The following is a 14,924-nucleotide window of genomic DNA, read 5'->3' on the forward strand; positions in this document are numbered from 1 at the left end:
AGGTTTCATTATCACTGGACTAGTATATATTTGTTTAGGGGCCAGCTGAAGGACTCCTCCGGCTGCGGGAATTTCTCGCTACATTGAAGACCTGTTGGTGACCCTCTGCTGTTGTTTTTTATTTGGACGGGTTGTTGTCTCTTTGACACATTCCCCATTTCCATTCTCAATTTTACTTCTACGCGTAAAAGATCAAATGTTAGGAAAAGTCATGTGAATTCTTATCCAGAAAGACCCATGGCTCCTCGTAGGAATCAGAACATTATTACGGCGGGTAGTCATTCAACTCAAATTATGGTAAATGTAAGCAGAGACGAGATTATTGTCTCCATCCAAAACCAAAGTAACCGTGCGGAGTTGGACCCTGTGACAGTAGTAATTCCTGGACCGTCGTCTTCGAGAGTTCTGATGTCGAGTACAGATTCTCAGCAATCATAATTACACGATGTTGCCATTACAATCCACGGAAGAGCAGCCGATAAAGATTCCAGGATAGTTTCCCAAGTCTGAAAAGGTCCCATCGATTCAGGATAGTCATGGTATATATACACATACAGGGGACAAAAAATCAGCCCCCCCCCCCCCCTTTACCATAGTAGGAGGTCCAAATCGCTAGTTACAGGCTCGCACTTGGCCAGTTATAAAAATTCCCCAGTTAATCACATCCCGGAAAGCATCCCTAACATATTTGATCTCATTGGGGCTCATATTCCATTAAAGATTAAGGAAAAAATTTTGCGGAGTGAGTTTATTTATGTAGGTTTATTGCTAAAATATGCTGCAGATTTGAGTTCTGATTCTACTTTGGATGGCGATTTTGTTTTGAAAGGAGGTGTCTTGACTGTGGTTAATAAGAAACCAGATTATTTGATCAATATAGAAATTTGGGCTACGGCCTTTAGTATCTATAGGACAATTCTATTAGCAAAATGGCCTGTGAAAGCCCAAGAGTATTTGAAATATATGCAAACCATTTGATTAGCGTCGTCTAGGGGTACTAATAATGGTTGGGCAGTGTACGATGATCAGTACAAACTAAAACCAGAGGGCTTTCCATCATCTTCCTGTGGTGCTATTGATTAGGAATTGTGGGTTTTGTGCGTGGTGACAGGGAGTGTCAATCATTCATGCTTTCCTTTCGAATGACCTTTCCTTTTCCAACCTTTTAGATGGGTTTGTCATGCTCAATCTTCGTTATCTAAGTTGTGTTTGGGTACTGTTGTTTGTGTTTTGGTCTTTTTTCCCCATAACATTGTTAGTTTGTTTTTGATATATTTCGACTCTTTTTCAAACAGTTGATTTTGACCCACTTCATGAATAGCAAACGGCTATAACTTTTGTAATATCAAGTTCATGAACGAAGGATAACTTTGCAAGGAGAGGGTACTATATTAAAATAGTGATATATGATTCATTCAGAAGAAATAGGTATCAAACATGAACAAATATAAAAACGAAGATGTGGCATGATTGCTATTTGGGAGATCTCTACACAATAGACCAAACGACACAGACATGAACAACTATAGGTCACCGTTAGACCTTCAATAAGGGACAACGCCCATCCCGCATAGTCAGCCATAAAAGGTCCCGATACGACAAATGTAAAACAATTCAAATGATAAAACTAACGGCCTAATTAATGTACAAAAAAGAACGAAAATGAAATATGTAACACATAAGCAAAAAGGGACGAATGATACCATAGAGACAATCAAACTAATTAATCGAAAAGTAAACTGACAACGACAAGGCTAAGAATTAAAAAGGCACAGACAAACAATAGTACACATCACACAACATAAAAATATAACGAATAAGCAACACGAACCCCCCCAAAAACTAGGTGTGATCTCAGGTGCTCCGGAAGGGTAAGCAGATCCTGCTCCACATGTGGCACCCGTCGTGTGACTCATGTTATAAAACATCCAAGAAATAGTCTAATTCGGTAGGTGACATTCATTAAACAAACGACAACCACTGAATTAAAGGGTTTTTTTTTCCATGTTTTAATTTTAGTTTACACATAATTTACAAACAATAAAAACAAAAAAACAAATATAAGACAATATTGATTATCAACATTTTGGAGTGTAAATAATAACAAAGGCCAAATGCACAATATTTGTTTATTTTCCAAATGGTTGCATTTTACAGTGTCTCTTTTCTTCGACTTCATTCGTGAATATATTAAATTAAATCTGTTCATAAAAAAATTACAGAATACTTTCTGGAAAATTAATCATAGTATTAAAACTAGTCGATAATAACAATTACATCAAATTATCGACATCATGTATTTAGAAAACTTGATTTGAGGGACATACTTACATTGTCAATGAAACGCAATCACTAGACATAGACAATCATAACAGAGCAACGGATCAATTGACATGATATGTTCTTTATTAATAAATTATTATATACTTCACATAGCTTAAAATCACTACGAGCATAAAAGGTTGAAATTTTGTTTCTTTTAAAGAAGTAAAAATATTGTCATTTTTAGTTATAATCACAAAAAAAAATCACAAACTTGAATTCTTCTTTTCTTAGTGTCTCATATCAAAAATACGTATCGTTGTTTCAATATGTCACAGTTCACTTTTCCATCAAATTGAGATGTTCATTTTAAATAATTTCATGTATTCGAATTCATTTTATTGCGTTAATGCCCGTCCGAAACAGGTTTAAGCCAGAATTTTAATAATTCTAATTCAATCTTAGTCTTAATTCATATATCAATCATAGTAAAATTAGTAAGTGTGTGTATAGTTGCACTTAAAGAATTCAATAGGTTTTTGTATTTGTAGATAGGTACGATGATTATGGTTCTCATATTCGTTGCGTGCATCTTATTTCACCTTTACAATTGTTAACGTAGAATATAAGTTATTGTCAACAGGGTAAAATGCAAGTATTATACATTTTTGTGTAAATATTTATAAATACAGAAAGTTAACAACAGAAATGTTGCACCCATTGTGTTTTCCATATACGTACAAGCCCGGTGATAAATCTTGTCTTATTCGAGATAAAAAGGACGTATTGGTCATTCGACATATAGAACAGATATTCATTAACAGCCACCAGCTGGTGATGCCGTCCGTCGAGTTTCACCTGTTGTTGACTTATACTTGTAATATTATATAATAGTTGCCATTATTTTCTTTTTACTGTACATGTATTCCTATTTTTATTGGCAGTGCAAATAAATCATCTTAAAATGAAGAGTTTTATTGAATCAAGTTTCAATTAGGTAAAGAGTTTACAAATATATTGTCAATAGCCCACGCATTATCCAGCGAACTGTCCTTAATGTTGAAATAGACACAGGGCAAAATGGAATCCATTTAATAGTGGGCGGCTGTTGATTTTTTCCAGTGATGTTGCCAGGGGGAAGTTGCCCCCCCCCCCCCCCCTCTATCTTTTTTAATGAGATCTGAAGAAGACTTTGAATACCTGTTGTATATCTAACTTAATAAAAAGTGTATGGACCTCACTGATATTATTCCGGCCCAATATTATTACGCTCAAACGTTTTGAAAAATAATACACCTGATGACATTTTTTCGACCAGAAATCAATATTAAATGAATGGATATTTTAATAACTAAATATATAAGATATAAGACGATGTGGTATGAGTGTCAATGAGACAACTTTCCATTACAGTGACAATTTATAAAAAATAAACCATTATAGGTCAAAGATTGGTCTTTAACACAGAGACTTGGATCACAACGAACAGCCAGCTTTTAAAGGGACCCCAAAGTTACAGGTGTAAAAACTATTTAAACGGTAAAATCAACAGTCGAATCTATATAAAAACACTTATGAACCACATCCATAACTACTGAACATCCGATTCATGACTGAGGACAGGGGCAAACAGTTGCAGGATTTAAACGTTTTAGTGGTACCAAACATTCTCTCTTATCTAAAACAATTGTGTAATAACATCACAATATAGAAAGACATGCTATAAATGATCAATTGCAAAAGCCTATTTCGATCGACAGACATATTAACAAAAGAGAACTCACACTGAACGAATAGAGTTTATCTATGATACAATGTAAATGCATAGTAAAAGTAGCAGGATTATACCACTGTGAAATGTTAAACAACAGTAAGCTTGAACAAAAAGTCGCTATTTACAATATTATTATACACAGGTAAATGAAAATAGTTTTTGTCGAGCCTGCAACTTTTGTTGCAGAAAGCTCGACATATGGATAGTGATCCGGCGGCGGCGGCGGCGGCGATAGCTAACTTCTTAAAAGCTTTAAATTTTAGAAGGTGGAAGACCTGGATGCTTCATACTTTGTATATAGATGCCTCATGTTAGGAACTTTCCGTCAGTCACATGTCCAATGTCCTTGACCTCATTTTCATGGTTCAGTGACTACTTGAAAAAACGTTCCTTTTTTTAAGTGAAATTCTCTCTTATTATAAGTAATTGGATAACTATATTTGGCATACCTTGCAAGGTCCTCATACCCGTCAGATAGTTTTCACTTGACTTCGACCTCATTTCATTGATCAGTGAACAAGGTTAAGTTTTGGTGGTCCAGTCCATATCTCAGATACTTTAAGCAATATATTCGATGTATGGAAGGACTGTAAGGTATAAGTGTCCAGTTGGCAGTTGTCATCTGACCTTGACCTCATTTTCATGGTTCAGTGGTTATAGTTAAGTTTTTGTGTTTTGGTCTGTTTTTCTTATACTATATTCAATAGGTCTACTATATTTGGTGTATGGAATGACAGTAAGGTGTACATGTCTAGTTGACAGGTGTCATCTGACCTTGACCTCATTTTAACTGTTCGGTGGTCAAAGTTAAGTTTGAGTTTTGGTCTATTTTTCTAATACTACATGCAGTAGGTCAACTATATTTGGTGTATGGAAATATTTTATGATCTTAGTGTCAGTCGCCCAGTTTTTATTTGACCTTGACCTCATTTTCGTGGTTCATTCCTGAGTGTTTTTCTTGATTTATAAGCAATATGTCAACTATACTTTTTGTATGGAAGAGTTGTAAGTTGTTGATGTCTGCCTGACATGGTTCATCTGACCTTGATACCTGGCTTGGTACAGGCATTTTCTTATGTAGGAAATTGTGGATTAGACCTGGTTTTAAAGCGCTCAACCTCTCACTACAAGTATTTTTGTTGTTAAAAAATAGAGTCATATTTACCTAGTTTTGTGCTATCATTGATTTGTTTTTGTAATCCCGAAAACATTAAATTAAAATTTGAAAAATGTGTGCGAACATCATTATGTAATCCTTTTTGCAGTTCATCGAGGTGTTTTGTGTTGTTCTTGACTAGCTGAAATTAATTTTCCATCTGATTGTATTTGGTCTGGAGCATAGCGGTTTTGGTTTTTAAATCATTGAAACTTTGCTCCAGAGCTTTATTTTTTCTGCTAGTTTTGAAACATCTTGGTAACTCGTATTTTTCCTTTCAATATCAGCTAGTTTTAAATCTAGCATATCAAGTTTCTGCTGCAGCTGAGCAGTAAGCACGGCAAAGATATTGTCCATGTCATAGCGAAGTGTTGCTGTGTCTTGTTGGAGATTTTGGCGGAATGTATTAGTGTCCTGTTGCAGATTTTCTATTTTCTGCTGAAGACGTTTCTCCTCTTCTATAAATTTTGACAGTGTCATATACTGATTTGAAGGCAAAGATAGTCCTTTGCTGGATATCTAAAAGGAAACCATTAACGGTAGTGAACAATATGAAATAAAACACCACCATTTTGAAAACACCCAACATATCGATTACCTCAATGAAAGTATATGTATCCTGTTATCTACAAATGACCTTAGTTTACTAGCTTTTTTTATAAGTATCACATGTACAAACTATGGGTCTCAATTAAAAGTTATTTTTGAATTAATGCACTTTAAATAAATGTTATCTCTCAACTGAAAATATGTCAAATATTGGTTTGTCCTCACGATGATTAATTTGATTTTTTTGTAAGTTATTAGGTTTGTAGGTTTTTCACTTTCACATATCACGTATATATACAGATTTCGTGATGGATATCGATATCGGGGGAAGAAAAGAGAGTCCCAACTCAAATGGCAAACCTGAAACCTAGAACTCATTATACGAATGGAAAACAACTGTCATATTCCTGACTTGGTACAGTCATTTCCTTATAAAGAAAATGGTGGTTTAAACCTGGTTTTATAGCTAGTTAAACCTCTCAATTGTATGACAGTCGTCGTATAGAATACCATTATTTTGACGGAAATATGTGAGCATAAAAAAATAGACAGAAGTAAAAATGCCAAAAATTGGGGACAGCAGTCAACATTGTGTTATGGTATTAATCACTATGAAATCAGATTACTATTCCATCAAAGACAAAAACAAAAATGGCATATAAACAATCTATAGACAAAGTTAATCAACTAAGTTGTATTACCACAAAATTGTATTACCACAAATGGACTACCTGTTAAGGTTAAAAATATAAAAGAAAAAAATATGATAACACGTCATTTTAAGATGACAAACAAAGTCAGTATTTAGAATCTATACTGCAAGGCCAACACATATTATTTGTGAAGTTGATAGTGAATATCTAAAAAAAACAAACTAACAAGGTCTTGGTATCTTTAGATGATTTGTTTTTTAAATGGTCGAGACGTTATTTAACACAACATTGGTTCATCAACGTTTTACTGCGAGCCCTTGAAAACCGAATGAGTTAGGAAATATATGTTTTAATTTTTTTGTGATATTTTCACATTTACTGAGCGGTGTGAGGAAAATATTTGTCATCAGTAGTGAAATATCTGTTCTCAGCAAATGGTCGGTCGACATTTGATTACGACATTAAAGATTTTTTATCTCCTCTGAATTTCCAATCGTGACGTAATGAAAAAAAAGCGACCATGCATGATGGCGTTACATTTAAGAAGACGACTTTGTGAAAATGTTTGATCAAAATCATTAGAGAAACCGATCCAGCTACTTTTGTATTAATATATTTTTCCACTCTCAGCTGTTAAACTTTGACTATTTAAAAGCTCAGCAATCCAAGCGTTTTTTATCTAAAATTTAACTGTTGCGAGTTGAGAAATATCACACTTGTTGCAGTAATGGAATCTATATATCCCATATACAGGTGATGTTTGTACATGTAGATTGAGACGATTGATTATTCACAGCTTCGTTGTTCCTAGAAACGAACTTTGGTTTTTCACCTGATGAATTCAACGTTACATCCAAAACCTAATTACTTTGAAATATTCTGACATAGTGTCCAGTTTTTCCCAATTAGCCCATACTCGGCGGTATTCCTCAATATAATCCATTACTACATGTACTTTTTTTTATGTCAGAGTGTGTTTTCTTCCAAATCATGTTCCAACAGTGCCTGCTAATAGTTAATAACTTCTGTGTAGATGTTACTGAAGGATACAACATGAACAGAATGGTTTTGAAAATACAATGGCATTTTAGATGTTATCTCCAAGTGAGGAAGAAAGTTGAAAACATCAAATCCTTTATTGGAAACATGAACTTAAAGTAATGTCCTTTTCTTATCGTGTAAATGTTCCGACCTTACAGGTTCAAAAAGATGGATAAGCGCAACATTATAAATGACATGGTTTAGGTTAATGCTAAACCATTCTATTAATAAAGGATACAAAATGGTGCACTTTCTGATGACATTTTTGTTTAAAGAAGATATGATTTGATATGAAGTGGGTTAAAATTTCGTACATAAACAATGCACCACGTAGTTTCTTAAAAAAATCAAAGTAAATGCTTGAAGATGCGAAGGGAATCCGTAGACGTTGTGTTTAACTTTATCAAACTAAACGAAATAAACGAATAAACCATCAGGAAGACTAAAATATCAAACATGAATATTTGTATTGAACTTTCTGTATTTTTGGTGGCCAGATAAAAATTGCAGAGGAAAAGCAAGATCCAAACTCAGTTGACTATGAATTGCATTTGACTTCAAGATAAATGAACAGAACCTATTTTAACATTGACATAAATCAATGGGTGTTAACGCAATGCTACGGGTCAGACAAAAAAGAATACCGAATATCGTCAAATCCATATAAGTTTTTATTTGGCTCATATATGCTTGATTTAACCATTAAGATGAGCCATAATGTACATAATAGATTTATGTATAGATTGTACATTGGAAATCTCTGAACTCTCTAAAAAAAAATAAGTGTAATTGTTGGTAACCTCAAAGTGACTTTGCGATAAAAACTGCTATAACAGCGTTGTTCTGTTCCTTTCGTGCATTTGTTTGTGCTGTGGTGATTTTTTGTCTTGGATGGATATCCCGTATTCTTTGGGTTTTTACCTAATATCGTCTCTTTGCCTCCAATATCCGTTAGAATATGTTTATGATCAAACTTGCCCAGTATCTTTGCAAATGAATTCGTATTCATGCATATAGTAGGGTTATATAGATTACAACGGTTATCTGTTCTTTGGTCGGGTTGTTGTCTCTTTGACACATTCCCCATTTCCATTCTCCATTTTATTAAACTTCTCTTCTTTTAATAATACTACAGCATTCAATAAATGTTTAAGAGAATGCACCTCAATATTAAAATCCGTAGCCATATTCAGACTTGTTTATCCATTTTCAATATGCAAATCCAGATGTAAACTTGAGGCGGATATCCATTCAAGACACAAAAGCACAACAGCACAGCGGTATACTACTGTTGCCTTTATTTAACGGAACAATATCGTGTGATTAGATTTAAAAAAAGATTTTTGGTATTAACATAACTAGTACGGCTATGCTTATTGTAAACAGATATTTATATATTGAAAAATATGTCACAAATAAAAGAAATAATAAGATCGTATTACTCGTATTGACTTTAAAATTAAAGCAAATTAGCATCTACATTTAAAAAAAAGAAGAAACTTACAAATTTTAACAAAGATAATTTATACCAGGCCTTAATGTTTCATTCCATATAATATATATTAATAACCACACGAACAACTTTTTCAGATGTTTTGACATCGACAAGAAAAAAACAAGAAAAATAAGAAAAATAAAGGACCTTGTTGATTGCGGGCGTACATAACAATATTTTATTTATCAAATATAAAAATACTGCCGAAGCACTAGATACGTATCGAATTGATGCAAACATATAATTGACAGATAACCGATATAGTTGATACGAATATGAACTTTCTAATCAAATGTAAACTATTTGTACATAAAAATAAATATAGATTACATGACAAAATATTTGTAGAACGTTCGTTCAATTAGATATTATAAGTGGGTTAAAATTTCGTACATGAACAATTAACCACGCATTTTCTTGAAAATAAAATAAATGCCTAAAGATGCGGAGAGAATCTGTGGACGTTGGGTTTGAAAAAAAGAAATTAAACTAATAAACTGATAAACCATAAGGAAGCTAGGACTAAAATATAAAATAAAGTCTTATATTTTTGTACTTGGTATTAAACTTTCTGCATTTTTGGTTTAAGCTTGGTGACTTAGTTGAGAGTTGTCTCATTGGCATTCAAACCACATCTTCTCATTTCTAAATAGACATGTATCCTGTTTTAGATTAACGTTAGTCTATGTGCAGATGTTAAACGTGTTTGAGCATAGCAATTTTTTTAAGTGAAATTGTACTGTACAATCATTACTCATAAGTTTTGCATTCGAAAACACTTTGCAAATCTTGTATAAATCTTGGAACATAATAACCGTATATAAAAATCCAATTTACACACAACACGTGATAAAGGAAACAGTATTATACCGGTGTTAAAACTTTATGGTCTAAACAATAAAATGATACAGACTGGTACTAACTTGATTGATGGCAGAAATTCTGAAATTCTCAGTGGAAGAATTTAACCGAAAAAGTAAGAAACTTCGCGAAGCAGCGTTCACCTTAGGTTAATTTCGTGGATTTGTCAGCCTTCTGATTTTCTAATGGTCATAGAACTCCCCAAGAATACAAGTCAAATAGATAAATGAAGATGTGGTATGAGTGTCAATGAGACAACTCTCCATCCAAGTCACAATTTATAAAAGTAAACCATTATAGCATGTATAGGTCAAGGTACGGGCAACACGGTGGCAAATACATACAAATATTTTATCTTCAGATTTTATTGGTTTATTATAATAAGTGGTTCTGAGAAAGTATATTCAGGAAAGCAGTTCAACTGCACAACATTTGACAGTATCATGCACATGTTATAGTAATGAGTCGATTATGCTGTGGTACCTGACATATTTTTAAAATACTGTTCTCTAATTTCTCGTTAAAAAAGTGGGAAATCCTTAAATAACTAAGATTTCAAGTACTTTATATTTAAGAATATGGCAGTTGTTATCAAACAGATCGTTTCTATGTATGTTGTCGTTTGTTTTTAAGGTGGTACATAACACTACAGGGAGATAACTCTGTAAAATCGGCTAAACGTTTTTTTAAAATTACGTTATATTGTTAAGAGAATATTAAGCTTCTCAATGATCAGAATCAGTGTTTGTCAAATTGCTATAGATTTAGATTTTATTTTATTTAAAGTGCAACCTGATACAATATACATGAAATTACAATTACATTTCAATACATTAGCAATAGTATACCATATCAGCCAGCCTTTAGAGGCTTATGAAGCACGAACAATATTTATACAAGATTATAAACATACAAAGAATATATATTAACTCGATTATTCATTCTGAGATCTGAGGTTGTTTTAAGTTTTTATAAAAATATTTCTCTCTTTTTTAGTGTTTGTTCTTTTACATCATTGCATAAGTGGTGGTTTTAATATGTTAATTGTGAAATTCTCATTTAAAATAGATCTGTAATATAAATATGTATAATTTGAAAACATTTTAAGCTGGAATTGCTTCCCTTAAAATCAAGAGCAAAAATAATTTAGATGATGAATTCAATTAAAGTATGCATAAAATTTGTCTGTATGTGTTCAGTACTAGCTGCTGTTTGCACAAATTGTTTCGAATATCAATTTCAAATCAATTTCCGAATATATCATAAATAAAAGGATAAAAAGTGGATGTTTTTCATATAAAAGTGTATGTAACATATCAATATGAGTTGCTTCCCTTAGCCATAGAGAAATGTTATTTTGATACATGTATATTGTGGTTTTTTTTATTGTTATGTTGCATTTTTCTGTCATCATCTGTGTATAATGTTTAAAATCAAATTAGTGATATAGAAAATAGCCCAGGAAATATCGAAATACAAAAGGTATAGATATCATATGCCAATCAACTTATATTATATAAATACAGTAATACTTTTCTTATAAATGCTGTTTACAATATTTCCAAGTAATATGATACTTAATATAGAAAAGATATAAATATAGCAGGGCATTTCTACTAAGCTCGTATATTATAAATTAATAGATGTCATCATTATGCCTATTTCACTACCTTTAATGTTTGCACAACAAACACATTGTATATTGTAAAAATAAATATTATTTGCTATGTTTTTCAAAATTTCTTTTGGTTCTATACACTGTGCACCACACTATTTATATACTCGAGTCCTTATATGCTTCTCTTTTAGGTGCATGAGCAAGTTATTATTCATCAAGATATACCTTTCCTGTTCTAAATATAATAATGAAACGTCCTTATATGCTTCTCTTTTAGGTGCATGAGCAAGTTATTATTCATCAAGATATACCTTTCCTGTTCTAAATATAATAATGAAATTTACTTAAGTGAGTTTTTGTCCATGTGTAGGGAAGACAATCAACACTAATTATCTCCCCTGTCCCGTACTATTGTTTAGACAAAAAGCAAAATAGTAAATTCTAGTAATATTAACAAAATCATACAAGTGATAAAATAATGAATTATTTTACGGATAGTAGTACTACATTCTATCTGAGCACACACATACATATGTTTCTGAAGCTATCCTTCTAACTATGCTAGTTGAGTTTTCTATTTAGTTACAAGCTCAAAACATGTATATTTTAAAAAAAGCAAAATGATGGTTCTCAAGTATTATCTCATCTAGTAAACATTTCAACTGGGAAAATAATTTTTATCTTATAAATGTAATATGAATTTATGTCTGTTAAAAATTATTGTTTCTTTTCGAATAAATATATATCATCATGATCATGTAAAGTTGTAAAGGGTTTTATTCTTCAAAAAATAAAATAAATATAGAAAATATAGTATAGTGATCAAGAATATTTTATAAAAAATAGAGATATAATGTGTGAAGTGCATATATTTGAAATAAAGGTTCATACCAACAGTCTATTGATAGTAAAAAAAAATAACTGTAGCAGTAGGTAAGTTAATATTGTTAATATTTTGCTGATCTAACATCCAAGGAAACTGTTAGGTAGTTTGCAACTGCACATATTGATTCTGGCGATGTCAAGAGGGTTTTAAATTGTTCTTCGTCACTTAGTTCTTGTAAGTCAATGGTAAGTTTCTGATTGGCAATGTTAAACATAGTTTGTCTTTCTTGGTCATACGCTGGACATTTAATTACAAAATTAATCACATCTTCTATTGCTTGTTTGGTACAAAGTTTGCAAATCCTTCTTTCTACTGGTAGTTGCCTATATCTTCCTTTCTCAATTTCTATAGGAAAAGTTCCACTTCTCAGTTTTGAAAGCACAGCACGTTTTTTTGTTGATAATGTTTTCAGAAGTGTTGGTTCTTGGCAATAATCAGATTTTATTTTTACATGTGTTCTTAATTTGGACATTCCTGCACATTCCGCTTTCCAGTTTTCTGCTGCTATAGTTGTTAATCTATGTTTAACTAGGCCAAGAAAGTTTTTGTTACTCATACCGAGTAAACTACTCATGTTGTAGTGGTTTAGAAGATCACATTTACCCAATATTGTTTTAATTTCTAAAGCCCAACTATTTCTCCTATTCTTTTCTTTTTCACTTAGATAGGCAATCTTTGGTAGTCTATTGCTTGACATGTTAATTATTCTTGCCCATAGTCTGATCATGTTCAAATGGTGTCTGAGTTGAACGTCCATCCAGCATGTTTCTCCTGTTACATATGGAATGGGTGCTCTTTTACCAACGCCTAGAAATGTCCTTGCAGCTCTAGATTGCAGTTTATCAGCTAAGTCATATTTTTTGAATCCCCAAATTTCTGAGGCATAATCTGCCACCGTGACAACTGTATTATAATATAGTTTTTTTAAAACTGGAAAACTTAGTCCTTTTATACTGAAATGTTTTGAAATCATAGCACCAAGAGCTCTACCGCCAGCTTCATGTAGTAGCTTAACTCCTTTAGTAAATTCAACTGTTTCACATATTTCAAATCCAAGATACCTGTAGAACTTACACAAATCAATTGTTTGATGGCCTATATTGAACGTTTTTTTCTGTTGGTTTCATACTTGCTTTGCGACAGTGCATTATTTTTGTTTTGTCTATGTTCATTTTCAACTGCCACTTTTCAGACCAGCTGTGCAAGGTATCAAGCATATTCTGCATATCATTTTCAGTTTCTGAAAGTATAATAATATCATCAGCATACATGAGCACACTTAATTTTGAGTTATCACACATTTGTATTCCCAAGTTTAAATTATTAATGTCAAGTGCCAATTCATTGATAAAGATAGCAAACAATACGGGTGCTAAGTTGTCCCCTTCCCTTACTCCTCTTTCCACTGCAAACCAATCAGTAGCCATATTTTCAACTTTTACACAACTGTGAAGGTTTTTATACATTGTTTTTATGACTTTGTATAATTTTCCAGTTATACCAATGCTCAAGATCTTTGCAAAAAGTAGCTCATGGTTCACAGAGTCAAATGCCTTAGCAAAATCTATGAAACATAGAAATGTTGACAACTTTTCATCTTTTGTTCTTCGTAAGATTGAATATAAAGTATATATGTGATCTATGCATGATCTTAGCTTTCGGAAGCCGTTTTGTTCCTCACAGAGTAACTCGTTTGAGTCTAGATATTCTGTTATCCTTTTACTAAGAATAGAGTTAAAGAGTTTTGCTACTGTTGACATTAAACTAATTGACCTATGATTAAGGGGCACTCTATAGTCTTTTCCTTTTTTAAGTATAGGATGGATAATACTGTAATCCCATTTAGTTGGCAAAATGTTTCGATCAAAGCACAACTGGAAGAGTTTCAATAAAAATTTGTGCAACTTTTCACATTTTAAAACTTCATTTGGTATGTTTTCTATACCCGTTGCTTTATTTGTCTTTGCATCTTTTAATGCATCTGTGACTTCCTTAAGAGTTATATCAGAATTCAGTATAAGTTTACTCTCATTTCGTGTTTGCTTATTTTGTATATTGTTTGTTTCTGGTTTTAAACTGTCCATTTTTTCTTCCCATTCCTGTATTAGTTTACGTGTGCTTTCTAGAAATTCATCACTAACCTGATTTGATTCTGTATCAATAAATAACCCTGAAAAGTCCTCCTTCCATTTTTTCAAGATGTCATCTGGGTTATATGAAACACTACCATTTTCTAAGTTTACACAGTCTATTTCCTGTTTGGTAGTAGTAGGTCCTAGTTTATTGATTTCATCCCAAAACGTTTTTGGATCATTTGTTTTTAAGCTTGTTATTTTGTCTCTTTGTTTAGCATTGTACTGTCGTTCGGCTTGACGTGCTTTTTTATCAAAGTCTTTTCGGCTCTCTTTAAATATTTTCCTGTTGCCACAGATCAGAAAGTTCATTGTTCCACCAATGTTTTTGTTTTCGACGACCATTTTTCCTGCTAGATTTTTTACTAGTTACTTTATAGTTTAGTTTTTCATTCATCTCACTTTGCACTAAATCAACAAATTCGGAGTATATTTCATCAATTTCAGTTTGAATGACATGAGAATTTTGTAGTCTATCAATAACGTTTTCAATAGCA

The sequence above is a fragment of the Mytilus edulis genome, chromosome 6 (genome assembly GCF_963676685.1).
Source record: "Mytilus edulis chromosome 6, xbMytEdul2.2, whole genome shotgun sequence".
NCBI lineage: Eukaryota > Metazoa > Mollusca > Bivalvia > Mytilida > Mytilidae > Mytilus > Mytilus edulis.